The sequence below is a fragment of the Pezoporus flaviventris genome, unplaced genomic scaffold, assembly GCF_033815535.1.
Source record: "Pezoporus flaviventris isolate CSIRO_AGI_PZ_B2104156 unplaced genomic scaffold, CSIRO_AGI_Pfla_v1 ptg000007l, whole genome shotgun sequence".
Lineage (NCBI taxonomy): Eukaryota > Metazoa > Chordata > Aves > Psittaciformes > Psittacidae > Pezoporus > Pezoporus flaviventris.
The window spans coordinates 11,168,690-11,183,426 of record NW_026892555.1 but is presented as its reverse complement, the minus strand read 5'-3'; positions in this window follow the sequence as shown (position 1 = coordinate 11,183,426).

The window sequence follows — 14,737 nt, the reverse complement described above, 5'->3', positions numbered from 1 at the left end:
AAATGTCATCAAAGGATCTTTCCTGAGTACATGCAATTCTGCAGAAATGCAGTCTTATCAATGGAAATCTCTTATGCTTTAACCTCTGAGGAGGAGGGAGTACAAGAGGATGGTGTATGCTGTATCTCCTTCAGCTGCAATCTCAACCTGTGTTGCTACTGGATATTTAAAGGTACTTGCATGTGTGGTTTCTTACCTATTTTCTTTGACTAAAGACATTTTTGACTAGGAACTTGGAAGAAATGAGACAAAGATTGTTATTTGTTGGTTTCTTTAAAGCAATCCAGGCTGAGGAGTCATCATGGCAAAATAACTGTGGAGAGTCTGAGTGTCTTGATTACAGTGTAAAAAAGAAATACAGACCTAGATGGTGAAAGAAACCTCATCACTTACTACTTGTGTTTAAACCTTCCTTTATTCTAGCTTGCAGTTCTCTAGCTTTCTTGAGAATACTTACTGTAACTTATATTAATGCTCTCTAGCTTTGTCATTGTGATGGAACACAAGGCTCCTTTTGGACCACAGAGGAAATGTATCTGATTTTACTGTTGAGCACTTAAAGCTAATATTCCCTCTCATCTCCTGGAGCAAAGTCAAGTTTGTTTTAATGATTCTTAAAGAGGGCTTTGGGTGGCTTTGATAATCAAGTTCACTTGCTTAGGGACTACTTGGTACAAGATGCCTTTTGGAAATGGGCATTCTGATGAGCTGGGACTGGCCAGGCTTTAGGAATTGAGCTGAGCTCACAAACATAAAGTACATCCAGGGCTGTGCTGAGGTACTCAGCTCAGGGTTCCATCTTGCACATGGAGTTGAATGATGTTGCGTGACGTGCTCAGGTGGTGCAAACTTGAATTGCTGTCTTCTGGAGCCCCAAAGCATGTGCTACTGGTAACTCCTTATATCCTTGACTGTTTTGTTAGATGATTCAGCACAGCTTCACTCAAGTGAATTGACAGTATCACTATGCAAATAGGATGGTGGAGGCATTAGTTTATGACAGCTTTAATGAATACTGATGTTGGATTCCTACAAACTAATGGAGACCTAATTTGTTTAATTGTTCTTTTTACATTCTGAATCTATGTCCTGTATCTCTAGGCTCCTGCTCTCCACTCTTTGCTTTCCCCTCCGAACTCCCAGCCACTCAAAGAAAACTTGTTCCAAGTCCAAGCAGAGCTGTGGGAGAACCTGTACAGCCTCCATCCACTGGGGTTTTAAAAACCAGACTGGATAAAGCCCTCAGCAATTTGATCTCATGGCTGATCTTGCTCTGAGCAGGAGGTTGGATTACAGGCCACCTGAGGTCCTTTTCAACCTCAATTACTCTGGTTATGTAAAATACATGAAGTGATTCTATGCACTTGTTTTTAAGTAGGGCAGGGTCAAATGCTTGACAAAACTCAGGTTGTGAGATTGGAGAACACTGGTACAGAAGAACATCTAGCGAGTACATGCTTTTGTAAAACTAGTTCATCGCTACCAAACTACTGGCATTAGACCAGCTTTATGAATATGGTGTTTGTGTGGTTCCAGCTGCAGGGAAGCAAATGAACCAGTGACAAGAGAACTTGACGGCAACAAGAAGAGTGGGGCTAGAGCCATTACGATAGGTGTATGTTCGCCTGTGGAACAGAAGTGAAGCTAATGATGATAAATGGAAAGGAATAATAGTGTAGAAAAGTGGTGGGAGAAGGAGGGAAGTGTCGGTCTGACCTGTTACATCCTAGAGCTCCCTCATACAAAATAGAGAAATGGAAACACACCCCTTAGTTGCAAATCCTTAGGGACCTTTCCTACAGGAAAAAAAAAAGGGAAAGAGGTTAGAGGTGCCAAGGATGTGAGCAAGGAATAGAAATAGGACTGGTGAGTACTCTCATGGCTTGTTTTTCCAGCTCTCTGAATTCTACAATCAATGTGAATTGGGCTGGGTTGTATTTTCACCCCATGTATGAAAACAAAATGCGTTTTGTTTTGAAAATGACTGTGAGGTATTACTGCAATAATTTTTTAAATCAAATCAGATGAAGTAGCTGTCATACTCTGAAATCATACCCTTGTTTGACTCGACTGTACAGTGTGAGTCAGTAAGATTTACCAGATTGAGGTTTCTAAACGAGCAAGTATCTTGCCCTGTAGGTGTCAGCACTTCTCTTATCTTGACTTCGAGTCGCAGGCCGCATCAGGAAAAAACAGTGGATTCAATTTGTTTTTTTTTTTAAGTAGGAAGTATTACTGAAGTGGATGTGCTTTGCTAGTGAACACTAATGTAATTAAAGAGGCAGAGCTCTCCTTATTGGGTAAAGATGCTTCAGCAAATAGACTTGATTAAAATGTTACTTGGAGAATATCATGTCTGTTTATAAAGCTCAATAATAGGACTAAGCCTTTGGCAAATACTGGTAAGACAAATGGCATTCATCAGTTGTAATGAGCTTGTTGATTCCATAGGCATATATGACAGTATCTGTTAGGTTAAGCACTATTTGCAGGTTGGCCAAGTTTGGGCTTTTGAAGCAGAGCCAGGAACCTCTGAGAGAAGGACAGGGCATAGGATCTTGTTACTCTTTCTGTGCAAGTGGTTCACGTTCATGTTTGTTTTCCTGCTGTAAACCCAATGAGGATCAGGTGGCAAATTTAACCTCATCTACGCTGGTGTGGAAGGGCAGACCAGTGAAGTTCCTGAATGACAGAGCTGAGATGTCTGTGTTTTAGTGAGAGTGAAGGAAGAAACAAGTGAAGAGCTGCAAAGATGTGTGTTTGATCTTAAAATGGCAGGTCAGGGAGATAACTCTGAGGTTTTGAATAGATTTGGCTGAAAGCGCTCAGGAAGGCAGCAAGGAAGGTACAAAACTGGGTTTCTTCAGGCTGAGCAGCAGTTGGGGTGCTCAAAGAATGAAGTGGATCTGAAACACTCATCTGGATATAGGACTGAGGATGCCAGATTCATGAACAGTATTTTGTCATAATAATTTGGAAGTTTACCATAGTCCCTGCAGCTGAGCTCCATGGCATATTGCTGTCATATTTAATATTTGCTTGTTTTTTTACTGTAGGTATTTAACTTCCCAGTGTGATTTTGTGAGCTGGCTGCCCTGGACTCAAGCTGATACTTTCACCAGACTACTCTGGTGGCCAACTATTGGGAATAAAAGCCCAAACTAAATATATGATGCATAGTCATATTATAACCATAGTCATTTCCAACCCTGACTATTCTATGATTCTAGAACATTTGATACCTATAAAACATTTTAGACTGTTGTAGACAGAGGGATTTAGTATGACTTGTATGTTCATTTACTTACAGGAACGTTAACTGCTACTATCTGTGTTAGCAGCTTCTGGATAGTGTTGCACTTCTGAGAATGTGATGCAGAAAGGATTGGAGGGTTTAGTGTTTGCCTGCAAAGACAGCGATATGTAAGTGACTGTCTTCCCCACAGTATTTAAACCCTGCCTACTGCTTTTTGCTCTGATGCTGGTGCCACAGTTCTTTAAAAAGTATTCAAGAGGTGTACAGGGTGCTGGAATTTCTGAAGAGGTTGAAAAGTCACTGAATTAGATCCTGGAAGAGCTGTTCTTGGTTTTCAGCTCATTTGAGCGTGACACTTGCTTTTTCCCAGAAGGCAACTACCCAAGCTGAAAACTTCAAGAGTAATGAAGGGGTTGTTGCTGTATTTTGAACAATTGAAAGAATCCAAATATTGTTTTTAACTTAGACACAAAACTTCTAAACTTTCAGAAATTCATTGAGTTGCAAGTTGTGTCATCAGCTTTCTTATGTGGTTGAAGCAGGTATTAATTGCTGAAAACTAGAAATGTGTTTGGGAACTTGAGTTGCTGTTGAAGGTCTGTTTGCAGTAGTGATACTATTCTATTTGGTTGCACTGAGGGCTGATGTGAGGCTGTTTTCTGTGTGGACATTTTCAGAACTACATCATGGCTTGAGCAGTGATGTGAGAAAGACAAGCCAGGGTGACAGCTCTGTTAAGCCTAGCTCACAGCATGGGCTGAGCTATGGGGCCTATAGGGATGCTGGGGAGGGACTCTTCATTAGGGACTGTAGTGATAGGACAAGGGGTAACGGGTTAAAACTTAGACAGGGGAAGTTTAGATTGGATATAAGAAGGAAATCCTTTACTGTAAAGGTGGTGAGGCACTGGAATGGGTTGCCCAGGGAGGTTGTGAATGCTCCATCCCTGGCAGTGTTCAAGGCCGGGTTGGACAGAGCCTTGGGTGACATGGTTTAGTGGGAGGTGTCCCTGCCCATGGCAGGGGGGTTGGAACTAGATGATCTTAAGGTCCTTTCCAACCCTGACTCTTCTGTGATTCTATGGCATTGCTGGGCTCTCACCCACTGGGATGTGAGCCCTGGGAAATCATGATTAAAACATCCCTACGCATGGCCGGGTGTCTGACGTAAGATATTTCAGGTCCAATGTTGTTGTGGCCACAGAGGAAAGCACACAGCTTTCTTAATTCCACATGCAGTCTGAAGGGAGGTGTGGGGATGAAGGGTGTCTGGCAGGGGATGGAGATGGCAGCTGGCAGGGCTTCCAGTGGGGATGGGGCTGTTCTTCCATTTGCTCTGTACAGGCAATGACTGCAAGTGCTCCTCTAGGAAACAACACTGGTTTGCATCCTTCCCAGGGGGATGCTGTGCACTGTTCCTTGGCTCTTGCTTTGAGCTCAGTTCCAGCCTGCGTGTGCCATAAACCACAGCATATCCTGCAGTGAGCCTAGGCTGCTGACTGCCTTGAGTAAAGCCAAGGAGAAACCAACTTCTCTGGTGGGTTTTGGAGCAAAAACCCCAAATGCTTTATTGGCCAAGTTGAGTGTGACCTCTTGCTAGATGCCCTTTTAGTGTCCCCACATAAGGAAGCTGTGGATCAGACAGCATTAGGTATGTGTGTTCTCTAGTCTGTGTTTGAATTGTTCTTCCTCCCTTCATAATTCCTTGCTGTGGGAATTACAGCTGAAAAGGTTTTGTAAGAGAAATACAGTGCCTTGGAGTGTCAGATGCTTCATCTCAGAGTACTGCGAGACTTTCTGTGGAAACAAAAATCACTTAAAGGTCTTCTTCTGTTCATATTTAATTTATTCTAAAGCAGGCAAAATTTCATCTGCCCATCATCTCCAACTCCAAAAACCTGGAAAAGTTTATACCTTCATAGCCAGCTATGGAGGAGGAAATTTGGTGGCCAAATTCTCTGCTGTGCTGCGTGCCTCTCGCAGGTGTGCACAGTTGCTCTGCATTTGTTAGCTCTGCCTTGGGACAAGCTGCAGACAGACAGAAAATGAATTGCCCATGTTCTGCTGCTCAGATTTATCTAGAGATTTCACCCTCACTTGATTAAAACATTTGCACGTGGCTCTGCAGTCCTGCGCAAGGAGCGGGATGGCAGCAAGATTCATGCCTGCACCAAGCTCTGATTTGTTTTTATCACTCCAAAGAATACAGATAAATGTTTTTTTTCCTAGGGAAATGTAGTTAACCTTTATCAACACAAGGCATAAAACAAAGTTAAAGAGAACTGTTGAGGCAATTTTATATAAGAAAGGAAAAAAGCTCACTACCAGCCAAGTAGTTATTTACAGGGCGTGTGATGGTTTATGATCATCCTTGAAAAAATCATCATAATGTTTTTAAATAAGTCAGGCTGAAGTGCCACCCCATTTCCTTCCTGATGCAGACAAGCCAGTTAAAGCTGAAGAACAGCTTTACATGAACTTTTTGGGTGACATGGTTTAGTGTGAGGTGTCCCTGCCCATGGCAGGGAGGGTTGGAACTGGATGATCTTAAGGTCCTTTCCAACCCTGACTATTCTATGATTCTAACAGAGTTGAGACCCTGTTTGAATGACACGTTTTTGACAAATAGTTCACCTGTTGTAAAAATGCAAATGAAACAGGTTTTTTTTCACTGAACTTTTTGCTGGTTTAATCTACATGTATTGCATCGGGAGAGATTTTGCCTGCATCTAAATTTGAAAAGTAAAAGTAAATAAAAATAAAGTCAGGCTTACATAAGCATTGAATCAAATCCCAAACTGATCAAGTTTATATTCTTTACCAGCAGAACTGAACATAGAATCATAGAATAGATAGGGTTGGAAAGGACCTTAAGATCATCCCATTCCACCCCCCCCTGCCAGGGGAAGGAACACCTCCCATTAAACTATGTCACCATATAGGTCCACCATGGGGGCATCCTTGCAAGGAGGGATGCCTGGCTGGGCCTGCTGCTGTGCCCCATCCCACTGGCATCCCTGTGGTGCCCGTGCCTGACAGAGCAGCAGCCGCAACCCTTGATCAGCCGGTGGGAGCTGATCAGGGGGAGGAGTGCTCAACTGAGTTTGTAACCATCAATGTCAATAGGCTTTTTCTGTTGTAAAGGGCAAAAAGGTTTTACCCTCAGTTTTCCTGACTTGCTGAGCAGCAGTGCTGTGTCTTTGTGTCATCAGGCTGATACCTGGAACTATGATAGTTCATATTAAGGAGTGAAGACCCGGATGAAACTAGGACAGAAGTGATGTCCTAATTACAGCGGGCCCTACCAGCCTCCTAGGACTGATTCATCAACTCTACCATCACATCAGTTTTGTGTAGGGCATTGTGGCAGTCAAATTATCCTTTTATTTTAGAGGAAAAGAGCAGAGTTCTGTATCATCCCACTGTAGTGAAGAAATGTCTATTTCCTAGCTGTGCTGAATGCAAGATTGCCGAAATACTCCAAAGCCAGTATGGGAATCATAACAGCAAGTTCACCACGAGCAATCCAGTAATGTGATGTGTAACAATAAAAGAGGCAAGATGTCTTTCAGTGCACCAGATTACTCCCAAAAATACCTTGCTAATTCCTGTGTCTAGTAGTTTCAAACACAGCTGTATTTGCACAGCGTAGTTTGAAATGACTCTTTGGCAGAGAGTAAGTGGATTTCTAAATAGAAACACAGAATGCACCGTGACCTGCCTTTCTGGCAAGTATTTGGTTACATGGCTGTTGTTGGGAATGTGCCCTGCTCTGCTGTTGGCACTAAGGATTTGTCATCACGAGTTACAGGACAAAATGGTTTGCTCTTTCCAAAGACGATGTTGGATCAGGTTTGATCATCGGTGACCAGTACTGTCCCTAGTACTGGCTGCAGTGCAATTTTATCCCACTGTCAGCCAAAATGGGGATTTTATTCCTGCTGTGTACTTGAATCTGGGTATAAAACCTATGGATGTTATTGAACTTGATGCTGCAGTCATTGCAGTATAACAGGACAGTTAACATAAATACAAGGTCTAGCTTCAGCTGCTCTGACCTTTGTCTACAGGGGCCCTTGCAGTCCTGAGTTATTCAGGCAACTGCTGGCAAGATTCAAAGCTGAATTTATCTCAGTATCGTAAATCCTTTGGAGCCTTTAAAACACACAAGAGACGAGGTAGCACCAGTCTTCAAACAGATACTTCATGTCTGCTCTGCCAAGGAACCTAGGACTGGGTTTTGGAGATAGAGAGGCTGCAATCAGTCTGCAGAAAGAGACATGGGCTGGTGGGTCAAGGTTTCTCAAGCCATGGATCTGCTTTATGGGAACAGCCTGCAGTTAAATCAATGTGGAGAACTGCACTAGTGAAGGTGCCCTTAGAAACCATACCAAGAGGGAATAAAGTGCAAAGGGAAAGCTCCAGCAACCTGGGAATTGCCATCAGGAAAAAATAACCATGGTTGTACCTTTCTTGCAAGAAAACTGGTTTTGAAGTAGCTGACCTAAAAGTAAACCAGTGAACACTGACATCAGCCATCCAAGTCTTCTGGGGTGCATTTGCTTCGCATTTTGCACCTCACTACCTGTTCACGTGTTCTGCTGGCGTACCACTTCCAGGGCTGGATGATCCCCTGCCATGGTAGCCTAGCACCTGAGGGATGTGGTTGGCAGAGATCTGAGATCTTGCTATGTTCTGTTTTGTTCTGTTTGGATAGCATGTTTGTCTGCTGGTGCCCAGACCCAGCCCAGCTGAGGGCAGTGAGCCTGCGGGTGCAATGGTTCAAGGAACCCTTTCCTGGTTGCCCCCTGAATAGGCTATTATTTATATAAAGCAGAAGAACGCATTTATATATTTGTATTAATATAAATAGTATAAACAATATACTATTATTTATATAAAGCAGAACAAGTTCCGGAGAGATTCATGTTTCCTTTCTCTTTTCATTTTTCCCTGAACTCATAGTGTCCCGGTTAGTGCACCCAGGCAGGTTGCAAAGAGTCACCTCCCCACTGGGTTTCTATGAGACAATTGACCTGGCATTTCCCATGTTTTCATGGAAATACCTTGGTGGGTGCTGAGTGTCACAGCTTTACCATGGAAAACGTCAATTGCTGTACAGGCAGTTTAGGAGAAATGCCTAGAGTTTTTGGAAATAAAACGACATTTCAGATGAGTAGCTGCCTTTATCCAGCCTCTGCTAAGTGGATATTTGACTCCTGGATATGTATGTTATGCTCCCAGGTACAGCATTGTTTGCAGCAAATGTCAGAGCTTTGTGTGTGTTCCTGATGCTGCAGCTGAGCTTCCAGCTGTGCTGGAAAAGGATCTCTGAGAAAGGGAATGGGGGCTCTGCTGCTGCAGCTTTGAGGAGGAAAGGAAGAGAGCAAGGCCGGCTCCAGGCTTTGCTTGCAAGTGGTTCTTTACTCAGAATGGAAGCGATTAAGTGACAAAGGATGTCAGTTATCCTTTGCTAAACAGCATCAAGCTTTCTTCCCTTCCATTCTGTTCTGTGTTTGCATGAAAACACAATGACAGTTAAATGAGCTTTGTTAAATCTTTCATAAAACACATTACCTGCGGAGAAAGCAGAGGAGTTCAGACAAAGCCTCCTGCTTTCCCTGCAGACTTCATTGCAGAGACTCCTACAACCACCCAGGTCTGCAAGTCTATGATTCCTGCGTGCAGTTGCTCATTTTTGCACACAAATCCCTGCCAGCGGCTCTTTCAGTGGGAATCTTGCAGATTCTGAATTTTCTTCTCTTCCATCTGAAGTTGTTTTCCTCAATCCAATTCAATTCCAGGAAAAGCCAAGGCTGTAGGTGCTCAAATGCTGACATGAACGGGTTATATCACAGGTGACTGACAGTCGCATTTCCAGTTTCAGTGGTTATCATAGTGCTGCTTGGATTTGGTTTGTACTAATGAAGTTTTAGCATGTCTCAAATTGTGTTGGCATCTTTTTATTATATCAACATCTAAATTGAAATTGGAAAGTGTGGCTACAGCCTCCGTGGTCCCTTCAATGTCTTGAAATACATATTTAAAGCCACATTTATTTAGAAAACTGACAGAAAACTTCTGTCCTTTCTCTCTGTTTTTCTTATTTATGTTCCAGGATGCCCATTTCATCTGGCTTTCCAGTCTCCAGTGCAGTGGAATTTTGTAGCTTAAAATAAAGCAATTCCTTCACAGGCCAAAAAATGCACTTCCAAACCAAGAAGACAAGTGTTTGGCTTCTGTGCTTCACTATCCTGGGCTGATGCTGTGAGGAGGTGGGTTGTTTCTGTGTGGATCCTGGCAGTGTTGGTGTGTTCAATAACCAGGCATCTCCACTGTGACTTATGGCAGTTCAGAATAGCAGGTATTAACACAAACTTCATTTTGTGCCAAATAACTGATGTGAAGCAATGCAGCTTTTTCTGCTCCTCCTTGTTTAACAAGGGCTATAATTTGTGCAGCATGTGTTTGGTGTTGAAAGACAGGTTAATGGAGGCATATTTCCTCCCATTTATAAATCAAACCCTCCTAATAAACAATGAGTCAAACCACAGGGAGCTTAGGGTGATGCTTCATCTCTCATATGCTTTTTCTTTGCCTGGATAGTGGGTGCTTTGAGGCAGCAGCTACGTTATCCTGCCTCTCTCTGGTAGTCCACAGTGCTCAGTGGAGTGTTGTCCTTGCGCCCACTGTAGGAGAGGAACTGGTTCGAGACCATCTTAAAAATCTGAATGTGCACAAGTCCATGGGTCCTGATGAGATCCATCCGCAGGTCCTGAAGGAGCTGGTGAATGAAGTTGTGAAGCCGCTGGCCATCATATTTGAGAAATCCTGGCAGTCAGGTGAAGCTCCCGACACCTGGAAAAAGGGAAATATAACCCCCATTTTCAAGAAGGGGAAAATGGATGACCGGGGGAATTACAGACCAGTCAGTCTCACCTCTGTGCCTGGCAAAATCTTGGAGCAGGTTCTCCTGGAAGGCATGCTAAGGCACATGAACATCAACAAGGTGCTTGGTGACAGCCAGCATGGCTTCACTAAGGGGAAATCCTGCCTGACCAATTTGGTGGCCTTCTATGATGGGGCTACAGAACTGATGGACAGGGCTAGATCAGTTGATGGCATCTACCTGGACTTGTGCAAAGCATTCTACACTGTCCCACACGACATCCTTGTCTCTAAATTGGAGAGACATCAACTTGATGGATGGACCACTCAGTGGATAAAGAACTGGCTGGATGGGCGCACACAAAGAGTTGTGGTCAATGGCTCAATGTCCGGCTGGAGACCAGTAACGAGTGGTGTCCCTCAGGGTCGGTGTTGGGACTGGTCTTGTTCAACATCTTTGTCGCTGACATGGACAGTGGGATTGAGTGCGCCCTCAGCAAGTTTGCCAATGACACCAAGCTGTGTGGTTCGGTTGATACCCTGGAGGGAAGGAATGCCATCCAGAGGGACCTTGACACGCTTGTGAGGTGGGCTGATGCCAACCTCATGGAGTTTAACCATGCCAAGTGCAAGGTCCTACCCCTGGGTTGGAGCAATCCCAGGCACAGCTCCAGGTTGGGCATAGAAGAGATTCAGAGCAGCCCTGTGGAGAAGGACTTGGGGATGCTGGTCAATGAGAAAATGAACATGAGCTGGCTTCAGTGTGCGCTTGCAGCCCAGAAAGCCACCGTATCCTGGGCTGCATCAAAAGGAGCGTGACCAGCAGGTTGAAGGAGGTGATCCTGCTCCTCTACTCTGCTCTTGTGAGACCTCACCTGGAGTATTGTGTGCAGTTCTGGTGTCCTCAGCATAAAAAGGAAATGGAGCTGTTAGAACAAGTCCAGAGGAGGGCCATGAGGATGATCAGGGGACTGGAGCACCTCCCATATGAAGACAGGCTGAGAAAGTTGGGGCTGTTCAGCCTGGAGAAGAGAAAGCTGTGTGGAGACCTCATAGCAGCCTTCCAGTATCTGAAGGGGGCCTATAGGGATGCTGGGGAGGGACTCTTCATTAGGGACTGTAGTGATAGGACAAAGGGTAATGGGTTAAAACTTAAACAGGGGAAGTTTAGGTTGGATATAAGGAGGAAGTTCTTTACTGTGAGGGTGGTGAGGCACTGGAATGGGTTGCCCAGGGAGGTTGTGAATGCTCCATCCCTGGCAGTGTTCAAGACCAGGTTGGACGAAGCCTTGAGTGACATCGTTTAGTGTGAGGTGTCCTTGCCCACGGCAGGGGTGTTGGAACTAGATGATCTTAAGGTCCTTTGCAACCCTAACTATTCTATGGTTCTATGATTCTAATGTTTTACAGAGTATTATAAAAGAAGCATAGAAGTGGCTTGTAAAAAAGTAATATCTCCTTTTACCTTTGCCTTTCATGGTTACTGTATTTTTAGTGTAGGTTGAGGCAGTGATCAGAATGCAGATGTCAAACTTGCACTGTGAAGCCATTTCATCCTGCAACCAGACTGCACACTTGGTGTGTGAAGAGGGACAGAGTAATGTATGCCATATACCTCCCTTCAGCCCTTGGTTTGGGTTTAAAACTCAGAATTAAAACCCTGAGGCCAAAATGCTCTTGTCCATTCAATGAACTCTCAGTAAGGAAAAGCTGCCTTCACAAAGAGAGCCTGGACCAGTATTTTAGCCAGCTCTATATGAGCGATTAAAGATCCCCATCACAAAATGGGAGAACAAAATGGTGCAGGGTATGAATTAACAGGATTCTGGTTATTATAATTATCCCTATCAAGGGTTGGGTTGTTGGGCGTCAGGTTTTGGGTACTGCAAAGCAAAGGGGCAGCCTGCGTCTCACCATTCATGAAGCACAGCCTGGGTTGCCTGTCCCTTGCTGGCATCAACAAGGGCTTCAGTGATGACCTGACATGGGGGCACACTGATGCTTCTGGCGTTTCCCTTTTCACTGCTACCTTATCTTCTATGACTCAGTATGGAGCTGTGGGTTGCCTCGTCCGTTCTCTGATGTGGGAGTTGGGTGGCCTGGGCCCAGTCTGTGTGACCATTCCCACCTCCTGCTTTCTTGAGATCACTTTTTTAGTTAAAATAGAGTTCTTGCTTCCACCTTGTCATTTTGTGAATCAGTTTTATACATGAGTGATATGAAAAGTGAAGCCAGTGATGAGAAGACAATGCCACAGGGTCTATTTATAGGACGTTGTACTCTTACTGAAACGTTCCCTGGTTTCCTGATTGGGTTTCTTTCAAGTTTTTAAGCTTCTGGGGGCAGTAGCTATCCCTCTGCATGGGTATGAATGAGACCTAAGACAGTGGCACCCAGATCTTAGTGGGATCCTTAAGGAGCCATCACCCTTGCTAAAACAGAGACACTCACCAGCACTTAGTAGTTGCTGAGGGTGTTCAGAGAGATGTAAAATATTTGTGTTTGGGCAACAGCATCAGCATCTTTCTGAAGAAAAGGCTTGAGTGACCAGGAAAAAAGATGTGAAGTGCAAGCAGGGAGCCCGGGGCAAGGCTGGTCACATCCACACAGGTGACCTTGTTGGGTGATGTTTGCTATCTTCCCATTGCATCCTGAAAAGAGAAGTGAGTCCAGAGCCAGAGAAACCACCGTCCTGGCTTTGCATTTTCCAATCTGAAGTAATAATGACTGAAATACTGACTGCTTTCAATACACATTTGCCAAAAGCACAAGGAAAATTCTCAGGGCTGCGGCACTGAAATAACAAGCTACTTCCTCGAGTCTAGCTGCATGTTTGATATTGACTCAAACCGGCGTGGGCACACAGTGTACAGGGGTGTTGATACAGCAGCCTACTTGGCAGAAACTCCCAATATCCTATTTGGACCTGGCTACTTTTGTATTTGATCCATGCTACAGAAGCTGCAGCACATTGTCTCAGTGACCTGACAATCAAAAGGAAGCCAAGAACTGAAAAATAGCCACTGCAAGGGGCTGAGTGCCATTAGCAGACTGTAGATGGGAGTTTGCATTGCATCTCCTTCCCCCTCTCCATGCTATGCCTGAGTAATTTGCAATAAATGTGTCAAATTGATTTCTCAGCCTGTGGGTGGTTTTGCTGCACATGTGGATGGGGTTTTCTCTGCAGGCAAACCATGCTAGAAATGGAGGATTTCAGAAAAGGCTGAGATTATCAGTTGATATTGTTGTAACAGCTCAGCCAATTGAAAAACACAACAAAACACTGGCAACAAACATGCAAAAGGAGACTCTGATACCTTGCAAAACCTTTAGTGATAGAATCATGATAAAATAAAGATAAACCTGGTCCTGGAAGTACTTGTGGAAAACATTTGGCATTGATCCTGTCAAAGCAATGACCCTGTGCCCTACCCACTAGGAGAAATCCCTTCCGACTTGCTGCTCTGATATGAGAAAGTGCGACATTTACCTGTTGTTTTCTTCAACTGAATTAAACTAGTACTGTCTGAGTAGTTTGCAAGAGCTAGTGAGAGCTGAACACCATCTGGGATGCCTAAATCTGGGCCAAGTTATCAGATGTTCAGAAGTGCCAGTGTGGCTATTTGCGAAGATGCTTGCGCTGTCCCAGAGTTGTTGTGATCATTGGGAAAGCTTGTTTGGTTACTAATCCAATCCTGAATCAGCTGAATCACAATTTACCAGTTCAGAGGCAGTGTTGGTGTTTTCTAGACAAGGTGACTCACACAGTCAGTATGAGGAGCAGAGAGCTGTTCAAGGGGGGGAGCCTTTGCCTCTCTATAAAATCAAATGAGGGAGAGAGTAACAGCTGATATTGGTAAATGGGACCATACCTGAAAAGTCTCTATCAGCTATATTGAGAGTTGTTTTAAAGGCTGTGAATTACTGGGTATTTTAGGGACTGTAGTACCTATACTGGAGGCTGAAGAGGCTGTCTGTATCTGGCCCTCTGCTGTATTTTGATTTCTGGAGCTGGTCTGCAATGATGTTAGGGCATCAGAAAGGGAGCCTGCTACCTATTACTGCTGTAATCTCCTGTTTAACACCTGCATGAAGCTTTGAAGCTGAGCCATATGAAGACATCACCATTCTGGTCTCATTCTGGTTTGAGACGTCACAGAAGAACATTAAATAAGGAGACAATATAAAAACTGCTCTACAAATTATCCCACAGGTATTATGAAGGCAATGTGGTGCAGATAAAATGCACGGAGCTATTCCAAATCCATTAGCAGTGGATGTGCTTAGGAAGCCCCATGGAGATTTGTGGGCAGGTGTCCATAAATTGATAAAAATGCATATTCCGAGCAATGCTCACAAAGCTGAGCCTGGAACAGTAATGGAGGAGCTGTGGAAGGCACTGACACTAAGTATTCTCCTTAACTACATGTACAGAGAAACAAGGATGAGGCTGGGAAATCAGAATGAACGGCAATCTAACTTAGCAAGGAGAAGTGATTGTTTCACAGGGGCTTAGAGAATGAATTAAGTCTGTTTAATGAAGAAATTAGAAAGAAAAGAATCACTGGGTATAATCAGGGGCTCAGTTTGACTC